Raw genomic sequence first — 25,145 nt, 5'->3', positions numbered from 1 at the left:
CCTGGCCTTCAACTCGAAAACTGTTATTATGAAACTTTTGCACAATCACATTTCTAGATTCTTTTGTGGAAAAATGTATAATTATGTCCCTCGGGAGTTGTCGCTGTTCCGCTATCAATGAGTTCTGGCGATAGATTTTCCGAATCTGCCAATCAAAGTTAAGTCCCGGGCTTCCCAGCGCATGGCTGAAGGCTTCAGCAAAGGTCTGTTTCAAATTCTCTTGCTCCTTTTCACGGAATCCTCTGACTCTAATTGCAAATGCCTTCCTATTAAAATTTAACATCATAAGCTGTTCTTCGTTATTTCTAATTTTTTCTTGTAAAATTTGAATATTGGTAGTCAAATTAAAATTAGCCTTCTCCAGACTTTCCAATTTGTTCTCTATTTCAGCAGAGTAATCTGACAGGGCAGACACGGCTGCAAACGTATTCGCCTTCATTTGATTAACTTTAGATTTTAGATCATCATAAAGTTGCAATACAAATTCCTGAATTTCTTGTTTAAAGGCATTAAACATTTTAAAGAGATATTCCTGTGTTAAAACTTCTCCAGTAGAGGGCGTAGGAGACAAAGGCTGTGTTTCTAGAAAAGATTCTTTAAATTCTTTAGACACATTTGTAGCAAGACGCTTCTTTGATCTGGGTGCCATAATAAATAAACAAGTAAGCAGTGCTTCACTCCCCTCTATTTCCAAAGAAGAAGAGTTTATTTTGTTAAGGAGCGGTCTGCAGGAAGATAAACCCGGCTAAGTACATCCAGTAATCATCCACGGAGAGAAATCGCCATTTTGAAGTCTATTTAAACAAAGAAGTCTTTAAGACGAATGGTGCTGGTATTTAAGATAGTAATAAAAGCATAAATCTCACAGGGGTGGTACCCTCCCGTATCAATTCTAGCTTGAAAAAACTTTGTTTTGTCCTGGGGGGGGCTAGCCTGTCTGGGGCTGCCAAAAAAAAAAAAAGGCAGCTGAGAAGAACTGGCCGGAGATAAAAGCTCCGCTTCGGCTGGATCTAATCTCTTCCACAGCCAAAAAAAAAAAAAGGCTGTGGCTTACGAATAGACCCTAGTCTACGGAGCTATCCTCCCTGCCCCTTTCTTAGCCAAAAAGGGGTGCTATCTATGATCTTATTTAGATATACAGACCAGATCTCTGAGGAGCTCGGTGGAGCCCTCCTCGGCAACAGGCCACGCCCCCAGGAAGCCCAATGTATGCTATTCTTGTCTGCATCTATTACTTTGCTACTATGTGTTGTACTGTCTCTGAGATCTCTCTGCATAAGAGCCAGTTTGGTCCAGAAAGCAAAAGCCGTGAATTCAAATCCCATCTTAACCATGAAAGCCAACTGGATGACCTTGGGCGAGTCACTCTATCTCTCTCAGCCCTACTCACCTCACAGGATTGTGGAGAAAATAGGAGGGAGAAGTGTGTCGGCTCTGTTCACCACATTGAGTTATTTGTAAAAATAATAAAGTCAGGATATAAGTAATAAATAAATAAATAAATAAAATGATCTATACCTCAGGTTCTGCCCTGCTTCTAGAATCTGTTTTTGTTCCTGTTCTTGAGTTGTATGTTCTTTCAGTCAGCCCTTTCTTTATGTTTGCCACCTCAGCTATCTGTTGATGGAACATTCCATGCAGATCTTGTCTTTCATTGGCAATTCCTTTCCTTAATTGTCTTCCCATGTCTGCTGCTACATCAGGCATTCTTTCAGCAGCTCATCCTTAGGTGATATCATATTGATGTCCTCCAGTGGCTTTTTGACAGGCACCAGGTCACATGGATGAATGGATGAATGGATGATGGATGGATGGATGGATGGATGGATGGATGGATAGAAAGAAAGAAAGAAAGAAAGAAAGAAAGAAAGAAAGAAAGAAAGAAAGAAAGAAAGAATAATTGCACTTTTACCTTAGGCCAGCAGCCAAAGATGATGACTATGGAGGACATTGGTCAGCAACTAGGTAGGAGATGGAAAGCCCACTACAGTCCACTCTAGGCAATAGGAGCAGAAGTCTACAATTGAATGAAGTACTCTGACTAATCATAAAGCACTGATTTTGGCAGCAGAGATTGGGAAACATAGGATCAAGAAAAGACAAGTGGACACTTCTCAGCAATGTAGGAATATAGCAAAATGTCAATATATGTTCCTGTCTCCAGAATTGGAAAATGTCTGTTCTCTTGCTGGAGCAAGTAGTCCATGTGGACGAGCCCTAGCACATTCATGAATGGTATGGCTCTTCTATGAATGTGTGCAAGGAATATAAACAGTGATTCCCCACTGCTTCAATAACTATTTAAGAATAAAGAAAATCTTGCTTTCCCAATCAAGTCTCTAATCCAGCTGGGAAAAATAGAATATAATGTTTCCCCCAACCTCATTTCTCTTTCTAAAGCATTTTCATATCAAGTTCTCACCTTCAAATAATTAATGCTCACAATCAAATGACCATTAAGGAACATTTTCAGCCTCTGATTAGCCATGGTTTTTAAGGCAAAGCCATAATAACAAATCTTTTTACAATTATCAATAAACCATGTCACAATAATATTGGTTTATTTGTTCCAAAACATAAAAAGAGATCATTATGAGTGCTCTTGCAAATTCTCTTGCACTTGATGAAGGAAAGTATTTTCACAGGGCCACAACTGTGCATAAACTTTTGTGTGAATCTCCAGGCAGAGATCATAATATTTTATCTGTATGTCCTGTTGCTTTGAAAACCTATTTCTGTTTGAGAGGGCTTCTGAGCTTGGTTATTTTCTTGCAGACTCTCATTATCCAAACTAAGTAACATCATCAGTGCCAGTTGATTAACATCCTACCTGTTAATGACTACTTTTACTTCAATCGCAATAACACCAGGGCTATCAATAGATACAAACTAAATGTAATCTGCTCTAATCTTGATTGCAGGAAAAACGACTTCAGCAATAGAGTAGTAAATGTTTGGAACACTCTACCTGATCCTGTTGTTAGTTCCTCTAACCCCCATACCTTTTACATGAAGCTGTCTGCCATGGACCTTATGCATTTCTTAAGAGGTCTCTAAGGGGGAGTGCATAAGTGCACCAGCGTGCCTATCATCCCTGTCTTACTGTCCCTATTTATAAGTACTCATCTTATTTGTTTATGGCTATGTTTTGCTTATTTATATCCATTTATTTGTGCCATTTTTTCATGTGTCCATGTCTATACTGATACCTGTTTTCTTGTACTTGTTGATAAATAAAATAAAATAATAAATAAATATTTAGAAGTGGGGTTTGCTCTCAAGTTATATTCTAAGGGCTTTGGTGGGTGTGGTCTTAGAGTTCTTTGGCTGGACTACTTACTGTTGACTTGTTTGGGTGTTCCTTGATTGGGGAACTACCCCCACCAACACTGACAGAGCAAGCAACTAAGAATATCAATTGAGAGCAAAACCCACTCCTTACTAACACTGATGATATTACCTTGTCTGGGTTAGGAAATATTTGCAGAAAACAACCAAGCTGAGAGAACACTAAAGACCCCTCATTTCAATCCTGAGCTACAGATATTCTCCTTTATTGGTACCATTTCCATTTATAATAGCATTTGAGAAAATGAATGTTTAAAACTAAAGTTAATTTGTATAGCCCTTATTAGATGTCATCACTAACTTTATTGGAAGCAACCATTTACATTGGCATACCATATGGTCTTTTTGCAATATTGCCTAAAACAGTGCTTCTCAACTTTGGCCCACCTGACGATGCGTGGACTTCAACTCCCAGAATTTCCCAGCCAGCAGAACTGGCTGGGGAATTCTGAGAGTTGAAGTCCACACATCTTCAGGTGACCAGGGTTGAGAAACACTGGCCTAAAAGATCAAGTCATGTATTCCCATCTACTTTTTAAAATGTGGCATGGAAATTACAAAATAAGGAGTCAGTGGACATGGCTGATGCACTAAAAATCCAAACCATGTTATGGCTCCAGCAGTGGTGGATAGCAGAATAATAATCTATAAGATGTGCTCTATAGGTCTCAATTCTCCAAAAAAGGCATCAGAACCAGCCAAATCAGAGGAAAAATGCAACCTCAAAGTAATTTCAAAACTGGTTCACAAGGTTCTGTTATCATTGTCAAAAACAAGATCTAGAATTTATTTATTTATTTTTATTTACTTTTTATTTGATTTCTATAGCTGCCCATATGACTCTTGGTAGCGTACATCATAAAACATAAAACAATTAAAATAATAGAAAATAAATAAATATTGTTGACAAGTAAAACTATTGCCATAGATGCCAACATAGCCAAGAAACAGGGCCCTTTACATACTAAAGGCTCCAGGCCTGGGCACATAACCAGGTCTTCATGATCTAAGGCCTACAGGGTTCGGGACATCCTGAATCCTGAAGGGAGAATGTTCCAGAGGGCAGGGACAATGACAGAGAAGACATGTCCTAAAGTATCCTAAATATAAGAAGTCTCCAAGAATATTGTCAATCTAAGCACCCAGGTTGCTTTAAACTTTCATCCTTTAAATGAGTCAGACAATCTTGAGGTTAATAATATTCACCTTTCCAATTGTTCATAAATTACAATATGCATCATGTGGATGAGTGAATAAAAGAGCTTCTTTTAACTTTATAAAGCTAATTTGTGGAAAAGTTTAGTAAGACAGCTAAAAACAATTCCAAGCTGATGCTCAAAAAAGCATATATCCATATCTTCAAGAAAGTATTATAAGAAAAATCCATGTCCAGTTCCAAGCCAGGAGAAAGGCACTGGAAACAAAATGGAGGCTAAAGGCTAATTGGAATGAAAGTTTCCCTTTATTGATGAAGCAGAACCACCACCAAATGTGATTCTGGGACAACTGACATAATTGAGTTTAGAGTGGGTGGGTTTTACACCTTCTGGATTCCTATGTGGTCATGTAGGGGTCATGGCTGGCTCTATAGGCAAAGGGAGAAATGCAAATCCATGGTGTTTATTTGAGCTAATTTGTCAACTTTTGGCTTGTTGCTTATCTGAGTTTCTGCCCAACCCAATCTTTCTGAATGGATTTCCATATCTGCATTACTAAAAGCTGGCCTCCTCAGTTTCTGCTTGGGGCAGGGAAACTGGGCCTGGTTTCTTCTTCCCTTAAGGTTTTTTTTTTTAATTTCTCCTTTAGGGGAAATATTCTATCCTGTCTTTTTAATATTCCCCAAAACATTTCATTCTTTTGGGGGAACTTCACCACAAAAGTAAGTGATGAATATAAACTGAATAAGCGAATAGTTGAACTGTACCTTTAGGGGAAATGAAGGATCTTATTGATGGTCTTACCAAGCCTTTATAATGTTTTATCTCTCAGAAATTTTGGAGAAAGAATGAAGAGTGAAATGACTGGAGAAAGGTGAATGCTGTCCCTTGCATAAAGGGGAGGAAAAAAAAGAAGATACTGAAAATTATAGACCAATCTAATATCATTATGTGGGAGAATTTTAGAAAAGTTCCTAAAGTGAAGTCAGTCTGTAAGCATTGTGAAAAAATATATTGCAGCCATCGGAAGTCACCATGGATTTGCTAAAATAAATTTTGTTAGACAAATCATATGTCTTTTTTAAATTAATCTAATTAAAATTTAATGTAATTAAAATTAATTTAATTTAATTTTAAATCAATTTAATTTACCTGTGTATGCTACTATCCCAAGGGTATCAGCACACTGTGTGCATCTCCTAGTTGGTGGGATGCAGACAACATATGTTCACTTGCAAAGTAATCTTTATGTTACAGATCCTGGTAGTCGCCTCTCAATTAGTTCTGACCTTAATTAACTTTTCAAGACTGGCCAGTTAAATGCTACCATTTGGTTCAGCATAAATGGATGTTTAGTTGTAACATATTTTTAATTCAGTAAAATGTTTGTCAAGTATCTCATGGAGAACAAGTCAGTTAAACTGGATGGAATGGCAATTAAGTAGATGCACAATGGATGTTCATGAGATTGAAGGAAGGTGTGAATATGATGTTACCAAATTCAGTACTGGACTCTATACTCTTCAATATTTTTACTAGTGATTTAAACCAAGAATTTGAGGAATGGCTCAAAATGCAGATAACAAAACAGGAGAGAGGATGACTAATATCCAGAGACAAAAATAACATTCAAAACCATCTTGATAGGTAAGAGAAACAGAATGAAATTTAACAAAGACAGATGCATAGCTATGCAGATAGGAAATAGAAATCAGCTGAGGATATTGAATGGGGAAATAGCTTGGCAGTAACACTTGTGAAAAACATTGTTGGGTAATGGTTGATTACAAATGGAATATGTCAGCAAATGATATGACTTTAAAAATGACGAATACAATTTTAGGCTGCATCAGCAGAAGTATAGTACCTATAATATAGAAAGAAATATTTTTATTTTCTCTTTTGGTTAGATTCCATTTCATATTAATTGGGTCAGGCTGAAAGAAATGCAAGGGAATAATCAGTGGACTAAGTTCTAGAAAGAAGACTGGAAATGTTGGGGAATATTTAGCTATGAAGGAAAAAAACTAAGCAACAATATAAAAAGACTCTTTAACAGTTTGAAAAAATATCATTCATCAGGTGGTCAGTTGTCTGTCATCTTGAAGGGCAGGACAGAACAAACTTTTAAGTTACAGGAAAGAAGATTCTGGTTGAAGATCAAGAAAACTTTTCCTAACAGTTTAGGCAGATTGACAGAGGAACAAATTATCCAGAGAGAAGTTAAGTTCTCCTTCACTAGATGTGCTAAAGCAGAAGCCAGATAGCCATCTGCCATAGATTTCTGCATGGATCAGAGGTTTGGCAAGCCTCGATGTTTCCTTCTAATTCTAAATTCCACATAAAGTCCTTCAACAGGTCAGAAATGAGTTTCTATCCTTTCTTATTTTAGCTTTTTTCAGGAGTTAAGCCAATGTATTTGTGTCCCATCAGAAACATATATATTAATAAAAATGCAGAAAGAGAGTAGTAGTAGCAGTAATGATTAATCTTTTCTTTTTATGGAGAGGAGAGATGAAATTTTTGTTACTTTCAAATCCATGATAGTTTGGAATGTTTCAAGCAAGCAAATTCAATCCTTGCATTGTCTTAATAAGTAGTTAGAAGGGAAACTGATTGGCTAGTGATATTTTCTGCTTGTTCTCAGAATTTTTAGCCCAGCAGAAAGATGATCAGGCTGCTTTTGAGAGCTTAAGGAGTAAAAATAGGGATGGGGATGGTGTGCAACTAAGATTCAGGAGGTTTGATTCTGTGTGATGTTGAATATCAGATTCATGGTACTTGAATCCTTATTGTGTCATCCCTGATGGTGGCAGATAGTTTTATCTATCTAGATAAACTAATGGAGAGGAGAGGAGGAGAGGAGAGGAGGAGAGGAGAGGAGTCTCAAATCTTCAGTACATCCTCATCTAATAATGGTGGACTTATTGGAAATCATCCCAAATATCTTTCTACTTTATATCCTACAATCCTCACTATAAACACAGAATACTAGGATCTGTTCAATTTCATATTTTGTTCATTATAGACCTTGAAGGGTCAGCCAAACCAATCCTAGTAATAGCTAAAGTCTTGCTATTATAGTAATACAGTTTGAATGAAATCAGTAAGAATATAACACTGATATACAGGGGTGTTATCTGGCAGCAGATATTCTGAATCAGCAATGTCATCTATAGGGATAAAGTAATATTGTATTTTACTGCTTGGGGATTTTGTTTTATCAGTTAAGGCTTATTATTATTATTGTTTTCTTTTATAAGTTAACCCAGAGAACATTCTATTTTTGTGAAACCTACAAATAAAACAGCTTACGCCAAATAGTAAATATATATTCTATATAAATAGAATATACTGTATTTTGATTTATTCTGTTTATGAAGGTTTAGGAATGTGTTACTGTGAGATTCTCCATTTCCTCCATCAAAATTCCTCAATGTTACAAATGTCTGAGCTGTATTCATTTTATGTACTCTGTTTCCCTGAAAATAAAGCCTCCTGGATAATAAACCCAATCGGGCTTTGGAGCGCATGTGCTAAAAGAACCCGCCCCCCAAAATAAGTCCTCCCAAAAAATATTGCAACACAGCAGCAGCCATGAGGTGACCATGCTCGCTGCCTCCTGTACCTCAAAAATAATAAGACCTCCCCCAAAATAAGGCCAAGTGCTTATTTTGGGGGGCAAAAGAAAATAAGACCCTGTCTTATTTTCGGGGAAACATGGTAATCATAATCCTACCCAATCAACCTGTTGTACTGTTATTATGTTTCAGATCTTCTTTACAGATATAGTGAGGCTAGATGGAAGGAGAACAACACACTGAGCCATAGGCAAGCTTAATTAAAAATGATTTAGTCTTCTACCCACCCCCCAGTTCACAATTAAGGCAGCTTTGCTTCCTTTCTTGCTCTGCTTCTAAAGTAGCATTTTCTAGATATCTATGGAGATTCTCAGTCATCTAGATCATGACTGTCTCAAAGATGGTTTTTCAAAAGGCAACAGGACTTTTTTCCCCCCTTGAAGACGTTTCCCTTGTCATCTCAGAAGCTTAATTGGTTCTGGCCATGGATGACAAGGGAAACATCTTCAAGGAAAAATAAAGGAAGTCCAATTGCCTTTTGAAACTAGCATTTAATAGCATTTTCCAGCACAAGCCATGCTATCTAGCCCATTTGAATATAACATGTTAAAATAAGATTAGGACTAGTTCCCACACTTCTTCCCACACTTATATGACCAGAACTCCTATTATGCTTTGTTGCCAAAACAGAATAGGAACTATTATGTGACCAAGACTTTTTTAAACTGGTATTTATTTATTTTATATCCTGTCTTTTAATTATGTACTGTAGATAGTGTACATAGTGTTCTCTTTTCCTATTTTTTTTAAATAGCAACAATCCTATGTTGTAGTTTGGACTAAAAAAGAATAACAGGCTCCAAAGCTTGGCTCCTTGAACTAGAAAATGAATCTTCTAACTCTTCATCAAATTCCTTTAGCCATTACACCACCCTGGCTCTCACTCTCACTTTTTTGCTTATTCCCACACTGGATAACATACTACTAAGTTAGATGCTCAACTAACAGAAGACACATTTCTTCCTTCCACATGAGACTCAACAACCAGCATTGCTACATTTCCTACATGTATCACTTTTCTAACTGTAAAGTCACATTCCCTCATATCACATTCTATACAACTAAGGAATTTAATTACCCATATTTTCTGGTGTTACTAGTTCTGTGTTGTGATAACATACATTCTCTTGCTTTTGAGGATTCTCCTATCTGAGTCTACATGAATGAAAATATTTCACATTCCTCTTATTTCATAAAAAAAAATGCACCAATGCCTTGGCATCAGTTTCTTCTCTCACCCACCTCCATAGTCTGATACCCATTGCTGAATTGCCTGCATAATTGGCACACGATATTTCTACACTGAGGCTTTACTTGCTCATCATATCCTTTTACAAATCCAGACAGTGTTTTCAGGCCAGCTTAGGTAAGATCTGAGTAGAATTCTGCCAAACTGGGCAGCTCAAATAGTAGAGATCATGCAGACATAAACAGATGCAACTTTTAACAGCATTTATCTGACCTTTAGTTGATTTTAAAAAGTTATGTAGGATTGAACCAGAAAATACTTAACAAAACATTACAAAATGTAAACTGGACTAGGATGGGAATTGAGGGGGAAACTATCCCCTTTTGTGGGCAAGAATAGCAATATCAGGTTTATATATCACTTCAATGTGCTTTACAGTCCTCTCTAAGTGATTTACAGAGTCAGCATATTGCCTCCAACAATCTGGGTCCTCATTTTATTGACCTTGAAAAACCCACATAGGCATGCCCATGAGGTCAACGTTTGATTGCTTTGCCTTTTACATGAGTATGTGTAACTCCTATCTGTCCTTCAATGTTCTATGTATTTTCAATTTTTCCTAACCTGAGCACCTCCAAATTATTGCACCCGATCATAAATCATTCTGCCAAAGTTGATTTTGTTTGGAATCCCAACTATCCTGCCAAACCTGGATTGAGAAAGTTTTTTAGATCAAGCGGGACCAGCTTAGCCTTGGATAGCTAGTAAGACAATATAAAAAATTAAATAAAAGAAGTTTGTTATTTATATACATTAAGTATATTATATATTTTATGCATGAGCCAAGACTATTCCTCTTTACTCAATGTGGCTCAGGCAAGCCAAAAGAGTGAGCAACCATGTCTTAGACAAGGGGTGTCAAACTTACATCATCAGGGCAGCATCATATGACATATTGTGACTTTTTTCCCCTTTGGTAAATTGGGCCTGGGTGTCGCCAGCCTGTGATGCATCTGGCCTGTGGGCCATAAGTTTGACAGCCCTGTTTTAGACCATTGTGGATGAGTCGTGGTGGTGCAGTGGTTAAAATGCAGTATTGCAGACTAATTCTACTGACTGCCGGAAGTTCAGTTCTCACCTGCTCATGGTTGACTCAACCTTCCCATCCTTCCAAGATCGATAAAAGGAGGACCCAGATTGTTGCAGGCAATATGCTGACTCTATAAACTGCTTAAGGAGGGATGTGAAACGGTACATATGTCTGAGTGTTATTACGGATGTGGGTGTATGTGTGTGAAATATGTGCAGATAGTATTTCCATTCAATATCAACTAAACTTATTCCCACTTCCCAAGATTTGTACAAAAGCATTGGCTGCAGTAGAAAATTGTTTGTAAACGGCTGGGGGGGGCGGGGGAGAGTCTATGTTTCGTTTTGTCAAATTGAATACAACTAAATGACTTAAGGTCAGACCAGGTTCTTGTCGTAGTCAGATCGTGGCTGGTCTGAATGCTTCGTCCCCAGATGCTTTTCTGCCTAAGCATCACCGATCCCGGGACTAGCAACTTCGAGGTACGGTGACTGCATGCCCCGAAGTGTCAGCCTCTCTACAGGCAGGCAAGCTGCTCCCCGTCGCTTCCTTCATCGCTCTCGGCCAGGCACCGCTCAACGCCGCCGCCCCTTCCCTCCGCCGCCCCGTTGTTTACCACCGAGCTCCGCGGTGCCTCATGAGTTAAAGCGGCCGAGATAGCAGAAGCGGATTCAGGTGGGTGGCCCATTGCAGAGCCGGGCCTCCATTGGGAAGGTGGGGAGCTTCTCGAGGGGAGGGGGAGCGCGCTCTTGGCTGTGGCGGTGGGGAGCAGCCGCGGAGAGGGAAAAGGGAGGCGAGCAAACGCCTGCCGCCTAAGCGTTTGCGCGCGCGAGGGCGCGCGCTCGTGTTTGTGTGTGTGGTCACAAACTGAGCTGTGAGCGCGGGGAAAGGGACGCGACTCCCTGCCGCTGCCTCCAACTGGCAGGAAAGGGAAGCGCGGAAAGAAGGGCTGGACGGCGGCGGGCGCTCTTCAGCTCTGGTCTCCTCAGCGGCAGGGTAGTCGTCGGAAACCTCCTCGGGTCCTGGCGAAACGACGCCCTCTCCGCTCGGGCTGCCAACTCCGGGGCTCAGTCGGAGACAGCTGTGCGTGCTTCCAGGGCTCGGCAGCAGGTCGCTACCTAAGAGCTGCGGTGCTGAGACGGCGAGAGGAGAGTCCAAGGGTAAGTTGAGCTCTTGCGAGGTGTATCCCCGATGCGGGGCGACGAGCGGGGCTTGTGTCCCTCAGGTGGGGATGGGGGTGGGGGTAGCTGTGTCGGACGCCGCCTTCCTCTCGCTTCGAGTCAGGCCGAAAGGGAAGAGAAGGGATGGTGCGCGGCTGACTGGGGAGAGCCGTCAGGGCTGGTCTGATTGGGGTGGTCTTGGCGGCAGCGACGTTCACGAGGTTGGAGAGATTGGGGGAAAGTTGGGATGCGGTTTCGGGCTTGGCAGCAGAGATTCCCAAGTGAACCTCCGGGATCAATGCAGGTGGAAGACTGACATTCGCGGCGGTTCTTGTGCTGCTATGTAAAACCAGGTGTGTCACTCGCATCGAGCAATAAGGCCAAACTCCTGAGCCTGGTGACGAGGAGGGAGGTCGGGGTGCAAAATCGTTCCTCAGACGGCGATCTGGCTTAGAGGGTGCTGGTGTTTATCCTGGAATAGCTCTTGGAGCCAGCAGCCCCTCTGGGGTTTTGGCAGATCCTGGCAAATCAAGGACAGCCTTTGAATTTCGTGCACATCGGCTGTGGCTTGCTTAGTACCATCCAATTTTTTGGATCAACCCCTTGTCTCTAAACATTGGAGGAGATTTTTGGATCCAAGGCGGGGGGGGGGGAGGATTGCATTGAACAATGTAGTCTAGCCTGTTACTTCCATCCTTGACCCAGGAGAGCCCCCATTTAAAAAACGGGGGGGGGGGAAGAGTGGTGGTGCTAGAAGTCAAGGCATCCAGAGGCAACATAAAAGAATAGAAGCAGAAAACAAAAATCTGAGAAATGTTGGCAGAGGAGTAAATTGTGAAAGAAAAGTACTGGTAATAAGGGGCCATCAGCTGATGCAGACAACAAGCCAAAGACCTGCCTTTTGATTTAGCTTCCACACTAGCAATCTCTGAAGCTAACAAACACTGGTGATGGCTGCCTATCACCATCCCAGCCCCATAGAGAGCCACGTTGTGAACATGAAGGTGGAGGTGCCCAACAGAAAGCAGAAAGCAGGGTGGGCAGTGGGTCCAATCGACTGAAGAGTTGGCAGAACTAGTGAGAACAAGTACAGAATGTTGAAAAAAGCTCATTAGTCTTCCTACAAAGTGCCCTTATCCCCCCCCCTCGCAATCCCCAACAGCTCTGTTGCCATTCATTTCTCCTGCTTCTATCAGCCCTACTTTACACCCTATCATAGCAAAGCTGTGTAATCATGTACACAGCATAACAGAGAGGGAGTTTACCTACAGGAGCTTTCACATATAATAAATCTGTCAGAATCTGTAGATTTTCCCTTCATTTCACTGTTTGATCTTGCGAACCTCTCCCGGTGGCTATGAAACAAACCTCCTTAGTAACCATAAATATATCTGTATTCTGGCTATGATAGTCAGATCAGTTGTCCTCCTTTTTCTTTCCAGAGATTTATTTTTCTTTATTTCATCCTTTAGTTAGCCTTGCTATGAAATGTGAATATTAAAGACAACTGTTATACATTCTGGGAAATTTCTTTTGTTTTTTCCCACATGTGACACAAGGGATCGCATGATCCTCTTCTCTTTTTTTTAACCAAAGAGAATATGTATGTAGCGGATGCTTCCCAATATAATGTTCAGAACAGAAGGAAACTGACCTAAATTCTACATTAGCTTTCTATTGCTTCTGTAAGTCAGATTTTTATATATGCACGTATGAATACTAGTGTGGGTTGGGCATTATTTGTGGGCATTATTGGGATGAATAAACGCTTAACCAACTTGCACTTGTTTTGTCATGTCCCTGGGTGGGTGTGCACTTCGGAAATATGTACCTTTAAAGGATAGGTATAAGTATAATCTTTATTGTCATTGTACTTAAATACAACGGAATTGGTTAATTCAATAAAATATTGAAACTCCCAGATCCTAAGTAAAGAAAGAAGTGAATATGAGGAGAGAGTATATATTAGACTTCTCCTCCTTCCCTTTCTGTGAAATGTTACCTATAAGGACCTAATCTTTATAATTCAATCCACTTGTCGGCATGATGACTTTCAGAACCTTACATCGTATCCTATATAAGTATGGGGGGGGGGGGGAGACACTATTCAGGTTTTGTCAAATGCTCATCAGGTCTCTGAAGGACCTTCTGTCCTCTGTCCTCAGCTCGGACTTGATGTCATCTACTCTTGTTCTGGCAGAAGAAATGCCTGTGACTCACAGGTAAAATATCTACATATTTTGAAAAAGGAGGGGCTTGGTCCTAGACCAAGAACAGGCATTTAAATGGAAATTGCTACTTAGACGGAAGCTTCGGTACAGTGTACTTGAAACCTGCACTTTCATTTCATTTTTAATGAGTGTTCTCAAAAAGTATATGTGCAATTAGAAATGCAATGGGACAGAGGTCTAGGGCTTTAATGGCATGAAAGCCCCCAAACATCATGCAGAGCATGGTAAATGATCGGAGTATCAGCAAACAAGACAGACTGTCACTATGGGGGTTGACATGGATATTCAAAACTCAATGGAATGAGTTGAGACAGAGGTGGGTTGCTCCCTGTTCAGCCAGGATCGGGCGAACCGGTAGTGGCAGCGAGGGGAGGCTCCACCCACCCGCCCGGATGTTTCTGCACATGCGCAGAAGCATCACGCAAGCACACGAGCAAACCAGTTATTAAAAAAATAGAACCTGACCACTGAGTTGAGCGTTGGGAGGAATACAAAATGTAATACATTGTTTATTAATATTCCTTTTATAGGATTGTTTCTTGCAATAGTTAAGTATAATCTTTATTGTCATTGTACTTAAATACAACGAAATTGGTTCCAATACTGGAAGAGAGAGAGAAAAAATAGGCATGTATGGGGTTACAGATATTTATATTTCAATTCACATTATATTTAGTGTCCAGTAACACAAAGGTTGTATAAAAGGAGTTCCCTTTAAAACCATTAACACTCTCGTCCATTCCACATTTAATTAGTTGGTATCTGGCACTGAAGACTGTGCATTAAAATGGCAAATACATAACACTGTGCTATGCAAATAGGTATAATACTTCAATCTGAAACTTTGAGTTTTTACTCCATCAAGTAGCATACATTTCTTCAGTTAGTCTCCTGAAGGAAGAGAATTCCGTTAATTTTTTTTTCTGAAGAAAAAAGCAAGGACATCATGGCCAAGGATTCTACCACCAGAAAAACCCAGTAACTAGATTCACTTAGTTTCAGAAAATAATTTCTTTTCTTTTCTCTAACTGCCCCTGTTTTCTGAATGTTATCTTTGCTTGACAGTTGGAAAGTGATCTAGTCACCAAAGCATCCTAACCCTAATGCTTAACAAATCCTTGCTCCACTTTATAGTGATATATTGCAGTGCTCTTTTTAACTTCATTTCTCTGTTCACCTTGGGGAAACTATATCCTGTCCGCTGATCTATTTCTGAACTGTACTATAGTCCTAACAGAATAACAGAGTTGAAAGGGACCTTGGAAGTCTTCTAGTCCAAACCGCTGCTTAGGCAAGAAATCCTATACCATTTCAGACAAATGATTATCCAATCTCTTTTTTTAAAAAACTGCCAATGTTGGAGCACCACAACTTCTGGAGGCATAGATTTATATATTTTACATTCATACTTACATTCATTTGCTACGACTATTAAAAGCAAGTCATAAACAGTAGTGCTTTTGCACTGTTGCAAAATGAATGCACATGAAGGTAGGTGGGTGTAGTACCAGCTTACATTTTAAAATCTATATGTGAACTCAGCTAAAGGTTGATGTGCAGGTGTGATGGTTTTATGGCAAGACAGGCCATAGGAACATTAAATATTCATTAATACATTGGAGTGGGTATTCAAAGCAGCAAAATAAAAAAATGCTATTACATTTTCAGTACATTTCATGACACAATGACACAATACAGAAAGGACTACTGATCAATGCCTCCTACTATTAGCATTGTACAAGCTTTTGAACTTTATGAAATTTAGCTTCAGGGAAAAAAGTAAACCAAATGCTTTATTAAATGCAAAGACTTATAGTTACAGAGTAGCTGTGACATCTATTGTATTCATGTTGTGATTTTGATAGATTTCCCAGCCCTAGACAATGTATATAAACAAAGTTGTTCCACAGGCCTTTAATATCCTGCATTTATTGAACATGGATCCAAGTGTACACGCACTTTACATATATTATTTGAGCAATACTTGCTTTAGCCTTCTTGGATAGATCAATTTCCATATTATATATTATAAGGGACATGAATGGCTTACCCTTATTTAACTATACAAACATGTATAGTTAAGGTGAAATGTGAACCAAAAATGTCTTGATTCACGACTGACAAGTATATTGTAAAAATTAGAAATTGGTTTTGTAAGAAATGTGTTTTTCTAATTTGGAAATCATGAATCCACTGCAATTTGAGGATAACTTCCTTTTGGAGATTGAGTCCTTTTTAAAACTGGTTGGGCATCTGCCTTTTATAAGATAGAAATACCTTAGTTTGTCCACTCCACCTTAAAAATGACTCTGAAAAATATTGCTGCTAGTCATCTGTCAGATAATTGGCAGTTGATGTCAGAATCCATAGGACAAGTCTTTTGCACAGATGTTGATACTCCTGTTGAGATGACAGGATCCCTGAGAATAATATCATCCATAGACATGGAAATGATCTTTTCCATGAATACTTGCATTTAGGTACAGTCAAGTGGAAGTTTTAAAGCAAAACCTCTCTGTAATAAATTCTTACTACTTCTGTTATAAGGAGGAGAATGGAACCTTCAGCTGGAAGGAAGCCAAACTTAACTGAACTTAATTTGGTTGATGTGAAACAGAGCCCAAATTAACTCATTTGTGTTGTGAACCCTTTCCAAAATTGAGCCTGAGGGAAACACAGTTGTTATTGCACCAGCTATTAATTAACCATCTTCTCACCTTATAGTCAATCATATAGAAGGGAGGGAAGGTTGTACACATTGGCTCTGTTTCTAATCACAAGTTCAGCCAAAAAGGAAAATGGTTTTTACTCATATGCATTTACATAAAGTTCTTCTGATCGCATGGTTAGGTATTTTGATTATGCCATAGTTCAAAATAACATATCCAGCTGCTATATGTGTATGTGTACATATGTAAGCAAAGTCCACATTGGACAGTAGTGATGGATATGTAAATGTCAAATAGAGTCCAGTATGTAAGATTTTAGTTTCATTCCAGGTGTTTAGGGAATGCAGGAAAATGAAAATAAATCTAAGCTTGAATGAAATTTCATGAATAGTGTCAATAATACTTTCTCTTTTGTGCTGTGATAATATAGCATAGCATAGCATAGCATAGAATAAGAATAAGAATAAGAATAAGAATAAGAATAAGAATAAGAATAAGAATAAGAATAAGAATAAGAATAAGAATAAGAATAAGAATAAGAATAAGAATAAGAATAAGAAAAGAAGAATAAGAATAAGAATAAGAATAAGAATAAGAATAAGAATAGAATAGAATAGAATAGAATTATTTATTGACCAAGTGTGATTGGACACACAAGAAATTTGTCTTGGGTGCATATGCTGTCAGTGTACATAAAAGAAAAAGGGAAAAAATACATTCATCAAGAATCAAGTGCTGTGCTACTTTATCGGATATATAGCTTGTGATGTTACTCTGTTGTGAATAAGAGGATGATGACTTTTATTAGATGGATTCATCTTAATGAGTGTAATTATAACTGATTTTTTGCCTCAAGAAGAGCTCTGTGTTTCTCTGAAAGATTCACTTCTACTTAGTTCAATAAATATGACACTTGCCTTTTTTACATATGCTCATGTAAACTATGGTATGATGAATATGTTGGAAATAATATAAGAATTAATTTTTATAAGAATACATTTTAAAGAAAGATTTTTACTTATGGGTATGGTGTGCATGAGGGTATCTGTGTGCGCATGTAAAATAGCTCTAATGTCTTGGAATCTCTCTGAACTTTGATGTGAGAAAGACACTATTAATGCAAATGATGATTATTTTTGTAATTATATGAATATGCTTTGCATACAGTGTTAAGTTATAATTGTATACACACAGTTATATTGAGCCCAAGTACAACAGAGGTAGAATTAAGGCTTCCTAGTCACAGTGCTGACATAGTGTAGGACCTATTCTATAATACGTGCAATGTATCTTTTTGTAGAGGAATTTAGCTGGCCTTGAGGAGGAGGGATAAAAGTTGAAACAGCTCCTCAGTCCTGTGAAAACAGAAAGCATGAAAAAAGGGCTTAGACTGTCCTTTCAAATGGCAATAAGATAATGTTCCTGGAATTCCTGTGGTGGTCTGGCTTTTGTTGTTGTTGTTGTTGTTGTTGTTGTTGTTGTTGTTGTTAACATTAAAGGATTGCGAGTATTACAGTTTCATGTAATGCCCTGTCTACACACCCATGGAGGTAAGATGGTGAAAATATTGCCATTAATGTTTTGTATCCAGCTGAAACATTCTTGTTAACTCAGATTTCCTTCCTTCCTTCCTTCCTTCCTTCCTTCCTTCCTTCCTTCCTTCCTTCCTTCCTCCCTTCCTTCCTCCCTCCCTCCCTCCCTCCCTCCCTCCCTCCCTCACATTTTTAATGTTCTGTACCTAGGCTCACTGTTTTGTGTTTGTGTGTGTGTATGTGTGTGTGTGTGTGTGTGTGTGTGTTATGTATGCAAGTATTTTTATATTATGAGATATATATTACTAAAGTAAAATACTTTAGTTTGTTGTTTCATGTATAGGTAGATCCTATGTTAAAACAAGTTTTGTTCTTTATTCTATTCTTTAAAAGATAATTCTCTTTTGGATAAAATGTTCTTTTCTACACTTTGATGAGTTTTTTTAAAAAAGTATTTCACATAGAGCAATTTGTTACAATGTGTTTCTTTTTTTAGATAGCTATACTTCTAAGCCAATAACCTTAAATAACTAGGGAATATTCTATAATTATTATACTTAAGAAGTAAAAGTAAAGGAATATGGCTATCTATGATTGGAACTCAATTAACTAAGGGACCCAACTGTCACAATCATTTTCTCAGGATTCTCATTGTGCAGTAGGAGCTAGCTTTCATATTTTTAGTACCACCAATAACACTTAATGAAGGTTAAGCCAGGCTAATCAAAACTGACTGTATATGCCACAAAGTTGTACTACTATAAGACGTATATCTTATTTTTAAGCCATAAATGTGATGTAGCTGGAGCAGAGGTGGATGCAAATGGAGTGACATTAAACGATGCCTCTATAATGTCACTGAACTAAGGCCCCTAAATTCCATAGACTTTATTTAACTGAATTTAATCTTGAATAAATATTTTTGAGTTCAGTGGGAATAATTATCACAGCCAAGAGTTGTTTTGTGCCAGCCCATATAACTTAATGGAAATAGAAGACAGGAAATTCCTAGCTAAATACAGCTGCTATCATTTAAGGAGATCAGGTAACAATTGTCATATCTATTTATTTAATTTTTATAGCCGTTCATCTCAATCGCATGACTCTGGGCATGTATTTAACTGTTAAATGGTTAAAATAATTAAAAAAAACAGTACAAAATAAATACACAGCAGCTGAGAAAATACTGGTTAGTACAGCAAAAATATGTGGTAATATTGCAACTGAAATCTGCTATCATATCTAGTATTATGATTATTTATATATTGCCTGAAAGACATCCATAAACATTAATAGACTTCAGATTTGAAAAATCTTTCTGAATTGCAAATTTGGGAACATAATTTTCTAAGGCAACCATAGAGAGAAACAACCATTTTGATGTTGGTGGTGGTTTCTTCCTTTTGCAACCTAGACCTTGTGTCTGGAAACACAGTGAAGGTCTATGCTTCTCTTGGACTCTTTTAAGTGAAGAAGAGGGAGCCACTGGTGTCCTGATTGATAGTATCTTCTTGTATCCTATTTTATGAGCAGAATGTGTGATAACCACTTTCTCTTATTCTGTTGGAATATTTTTTTTTTGTGAAGATGCAATTGTTTGCCTCTCTCTTCCTCTGGAAATAATTTGGAATCCAGATACAGAAACTAAAATAAATGACATTAATCCAATAATTTAACCTGATTTTTTACTTTACCCAAGAGATATGTCTGTCTGCCGGAAATTTGAGATGTTGGCTAAGAGATGATATATTCCTCCATAGTATCCTTGGGACATTGGATGAAAGACTGAATAAGCAGGTGCCTAGGGTACCTTGCCATAGTCGTAGTCGCTGTGGTAAGATGTTCTATTTCTTATTTCTACTTTTCCCATGGTAGTCTCAGTGCTCTGGGACAAGCTTCTTTTGCGACTATATTTGGTCTCCTCCCTTATCTTTCAAAAGTGTGTGTGTGTGTGTGTGTGTGTGTGTGTGTGGTGTCACAACCCCTGGTATGCCCAAATATGGAGAGAGCATACTGCTTCCCTTTTCTGTCTTTCGTCTCACCCTAGGAGCCATCCAGGCAGAAAGCCATCTTTTATTTTGCCTTATCAGCACAAATGCAACACACACACACACACACACACACACAAACACCATATATATATATGGTGTTTACAGTTATATTTTCTTATTGTGTGTTCTGTTATATTTTTGCTTTATTATTTAATATGCAGAATCTTCAGTTATTGAATGGGATTACAAACCTGTAAAATAAATATATAAATAATCATTATTATTTCTACATTTATATTTAAAAATTAGCAAATTCTATTTGAGCATAAATCACAGTCCTCTTCTTTAGCTTTCCTTATGTGGTTCACCTGTTTCAACTCATTTAACTGATGACTAAATGTTAAATGTTCATGAAATTCTGAAATTCAGTTCTACACTTTGATATAATGTAAAAAATTCCTTGGGTATATTGTTTAGTGAAAAATAATCCTCTCACTAGAAGGTTGCTTTTTTGGGTAAAATGGAACTTTGTGATTTTGTAACATTTAACCAAACTTATACAGGATTTTCTGTTGGCTCAAGTCTGTTCCTAGCCAATTGTTTACTTTTTGGTTTGCAGATACCTGAGGCCTTTCCACTAGAACTTATTAATTAATTCCCTACATGTAAGAGCTTGCTGTAGTCAATTGCTTTTGCAATCCAATCCTTGTGCCTATGTTACGCTTGGACTCTTAGAAGAAGAGTGAGCCACTTGTGCCATGATTGATAGTATCTTATATCCTTGTTTGTTTGACAAGCAGAATTTGATATTCACTTTCTCTTATTCTGCTGTAATATCCCTTTGTTAGGGCATGCGAGGCATTGCCCTGTCAGCTCCAGCATGCATGCGCCCACTGGCCAGCTGACTTCAGCCTCCTTTTTTGGCTGTTTTTCGCCCTCTGGAAGGGCAAATAAACACCCATCACGCAAACCGGATGTTCAGGAACTGACTTCCGGTTTGCCTGTAGGGCTGTTTTTCATCCTCTGGAGTCTTTAGGGAAGCTTCCTGAAACCTCCGGAGGACATCTCTGTGGTCATGTGGCCAGCATGACTAAATGCCGAAGGTGTATGGAATGCTGTTACCTTCCCACCAAAGGTGGTCCCTATTTTTCTACTTGCATTTTTACATGCTTTTGAACTGCTAGATTGGCAGAAGCTGGGACAAGTAATGGGAGCTCACTCCGTTACGTGGCACTAAGGATTCGAACAGCTGAACTGCCAACCTTCTGATTGACAAGCTCAGCATCTTAGCCACTGAGCCCCCGCATCCCCAAACTGTTTACTAATAAAGATTGGAAAAAATGCTAAAAATTTATTTCTTCTGGAAAAGCACTAAATAGAGGTGGCAGTCTTATTAAGCCATTATATTTATACAGTTCATCTAATCTTCTGTGGCATTCATGGCAAAATGTGTGACAGTCTCTGTCAATATTCCATTCAAGCAATAACTATACTGAGAGATGATTAGTTTCATTAAGGCAAGTGCCAGAACACTGATGTGGGGATAATTTCTTTTACCCTGGATTTGTCCCACATGTTTTTACCAACATTGGAGAATGAAAGGGATCTTACCCCACACATTACCTTTCTATAACAGGTAATGAGAAGCTGGGTAATATTGACACTCGGAACAGAAGCAACCAATGCAGATGAGGGTTGCTCCTGGTTCGGCCCGATTCGGCCTGGTTCGGCCAGATTGGTAGTGGTGATTCGACCTGGGTCACAGAACTGGCAGCTACCCAAGCTGGCCACGCCCCCGAACTGGTTCCCCAGTCTGTTCTGCCATTGCCGGCATTTTTCTATGCATGTACAGAACAAATTACAGTCAACTGCACATGCGTGAGGAATGAGCAGCGGGCTCACGAGCGAGGAACCGGTACCAACTGGTACAGGAACCCACCCCTGAACCAGTGTAACTAAATAGCCTACGCTGGTCTTGACTGTAATAAAGATTTGATTTGTACAAAATAGTTTAGTGCTCCTAAAAAGCACCTTGTTCTAAAAAAGAGAGAAATGTGAAGACTTTGTATACTTTTGTATATTTTATAAACCAGTAATTGTTTAATGAAAAATACCAAAAATCCATTATCCAATTAAAATGTATTGCTGAAATTGGGGTAGCCAAGATTTGATTCTTGCATGGAAGTTTCACTCAGTTCTCCTTTTAAAAATAAAATGAAATCCAGAGTTTCATTCTTCTGTACCAGAAATTCAATTACAGACCATTGACTCTACTTAAAAATAAGAAGACTATTCATTCTAATTAAAAACAATTTCATACAGACTGATAATTTTTTAACATGAAATCCTATCTAGATTTATTTAAGAATAAATTTTATTCAACTCAATAAAACCTACTTCTAAGTAGACACTTAGATTTCCAGAGAAGCATTTCATTTAATCTGTTCAGAATAAAATAATAAATATTTTCATCACTGATTACATTATTGCCATCACTTAAATGAATGGATATATTTTTTGATATCTACAGAAAATATTCCTTTTCATTCCCATCTTGTCCACTTTACTTTTCTATGATGCAGGCCATTATGGTTTCTACCTTTTCCTAAATCTTCTTTTTGTTTTATCTTCTAGGCCAAAGAAGCAAGAGAGGGGAAACTGTTTAAAAGCCCGATATAGTTCCAGGGCATCAATCAGTTTATAGGCAATGAAATATATGTGCAGGTCTGGAGGTTGTTGATAGGGTAGAGTATTTTGTGATAAATATATTTATTGCAGGTTGTGTGAAAGGTTGTTCCAATGAGTGGTTTTTAGTAAGGCAATAAATGGTCAAGAAAATTGCTCCAATTGCACTGCAGTGCATTTCAGGCATTGGAGTTAATGGGGTTCTTTTCTATCCCCTTGCATTATCAGAAAGGAATGACAGTGGACAAGTAAGACCTTCTCATTTGCAGCAAAAGCCACTTCTGTTCATGCATGGCAGATGTTCAGGATTTTTTTTTAAAAAAATGTATTGCATCTTTTAAATCCAGCTAGTAATATAACTGGATACTATGAGATAAGTATATGAAGCAAATATTCATATATAATGAGGTTTGTCCTTAAACATAAAATTAGAATATCAATGATAATCAAAGGGATTGAAGTGTGTTCAAGGTCCTGCACCAAATGTCTCGTTCTCACATTCAGTGATCTAGTGCAGACAAAGAGGAGGATAAGGTGATCAATGGATACTAATCATGATAGCTATCTATCACCTCCAGTATCAGAGCCACTATGTCTCTTTGAACAGCTGTTTCTGGAGAATTTGAACAGGAGGGTGCTATTGTATTGATGTCTAACTTATTGGCTTTCCACCTGGGTAGCTGCTGCAGGAAACAAGATATTGAGCCAGTTAGGCCACTGGACTGATCTATTAGGGTTTTTTGTGCTTTGAGATAGAAATAGAAGCTTATTACATGAAGAAAGTTAATTAGTGGATGTTCTGCTTTGAGATATATTTCAGTGCTTCAATGAGCCACTCTGTATAGAGGAAACGTATAGAGAAAATGTAGATAAAAATCAACTGAGTGAATAATAAATATATAAATAAAAGAGCGTTTCAGCTATCAATATCAAGAATAAAAGCTTGCTAATGGACATCTAAGCCGGAACTGTGCATAAGGTTAGGCTTATGTGGGTCCACTTTGATCAAGCCAAATGAATGGGAAGAAAACAGATACATTTCTGATGCTGTACCAGAGCCAAGAAATATGAAAAGCATGTCATCAGTAGAGATTCTTAAGTTGAATCATAACAACAGATATAGCTTTCAGAGTCATGGTGCCTTGTCCTGACTCTATGGGCACTGGGGTGGTGGATGATTGCTGACAACATTCTCATGACATATTCATGAAAATGTCAAGATATTTGTACTTCTGTCAGATACAAACAAGGTCAGTTTGGCATCACTGCAATTTGCTGTGAATGACAATGCCAGATTCCCTACTGATTCATTATATACTGAGGTTATTGAGGGTTTTAGTACTTCAATAAGAGCAACAAGCATACATAAATCTTACCTTGAAATGATTGAAGGTCATTATCATGAGGATGGAATATAAAACTGTGGTTGCCAGTGTATTCCAGTAATTAGTGACAAAAACCTGACACGAATTGGATTGTTTTATGCCTAATATAGAAAGATACTGTATATCTTCTGGAAAATATTTACACGAAACATGATGGTACAGCTTTTTGATGGTATATATCAATTTGATAATGATTTGAATGAGGTGACCTTTCCAGTACATACATTCATGAAAGGAAGTAGAATGGGCACAGTGTTATTTCATTAGCAATAGGATCCACTAAAACAAAAAGAAAGGTTTTGAGAGCTAAAAACAAGACCTTTACAGCCTTTCTTTTTTTTTTTTTTTTTTTTTTTTAAGGTACAGCACTTAATAATAGTCATAGGATACAAATAAGCAATCAGGAAACAATCAAAAAAAAAACACAAATATGTCATCATTTGTCAATCATTAAAACATTGAAGTACAATTTTTTTTTGTGTGTGTACCCCTCCCTCCCTCCACCCCCCCACCCCCCCACCCCCCCTCCTCCTTCCCCCCCCCCCCGACTTCCCAGAACCCGTACACGGTATAGAATTTTAACTAACACAGTCTAAAATCTATTGAGAAAAAAAGAAATAAAGAAATTAATGACATTCTAGATTGACCTTAGCTTCTTCTTACTGAACTAACTTTAAACAATTTAAATCATTTCTGATCTTAAGCATAGGCTAACTGGAATTTCTTAGTCCCGTATTTATTTTGTATATAGTCAATCCATTTTTTCCAGTCTCGTTTATATCTCTCATTTGAATGATCTTTGAGATATGCCGATATTTTAGCCATTTCAGCTAAGTTTGTTACTTTCAATGTCCATTCTTGAATTGTAGGCAAATCTTCCTTCTTCCAATATTGCGCCACCAACAGTCTTGCTGCAGTTATCAGGTGCAGAGTCAAATTGGTCTCTACCACTGTAAAGTCAGTACATATACCTAGTAAAAATAACTGAGGACTAAACTTTATACTTCTTTTAAAAACATTTTGCATGACCCACCATATTTTTATCCAAAATGCTTTAACCTTTTGGC

General features: G+C 38.1%; 1 protein-coding gene across 1 annotated transcript in view; it reads left to right on the top strand.

Moving 5' to 3' along the window:
• The first annotated feature begins 11,226 nt into the window (after positions 1-11,226).
• LRRN2 (leucine rich repeat neuronal 2) overlaps positions 11,227-25,145 on the top strand; it is a 159,216-nt gene continuing 145,297 nt past the window's right edge. The window contains exon 1 of the mRNA XM_014076267.2: positions 11,227-11,585. The gene's annotated coding sequence lies outside the window, so the exon portion shown is untranslated. The remainder of the gene's footprint in view (positions 11,586-25,145) is intronic.

This window comes from Thamnophis sirtalis, unplaced genomic scaffold (genome assembly GCF_051295495.1).
Source record: "Thamnophis sirtalis isolate CommonGarterSnake01/CBP01778 unplaced genomic scaffold, rThaSir2_p1.2 scaffold_7, whole genome shotgun sequence".
Taxonomy (NCBI): Eukaryota; Metazoa; Chordata; class Lepidosauria; order Squamata; family Natricidae; genus Thamnophis; species Thamnophis sirtalis.
This window is presented reverse-complemented; position numbering and strand designations above follow the sequence as displayed.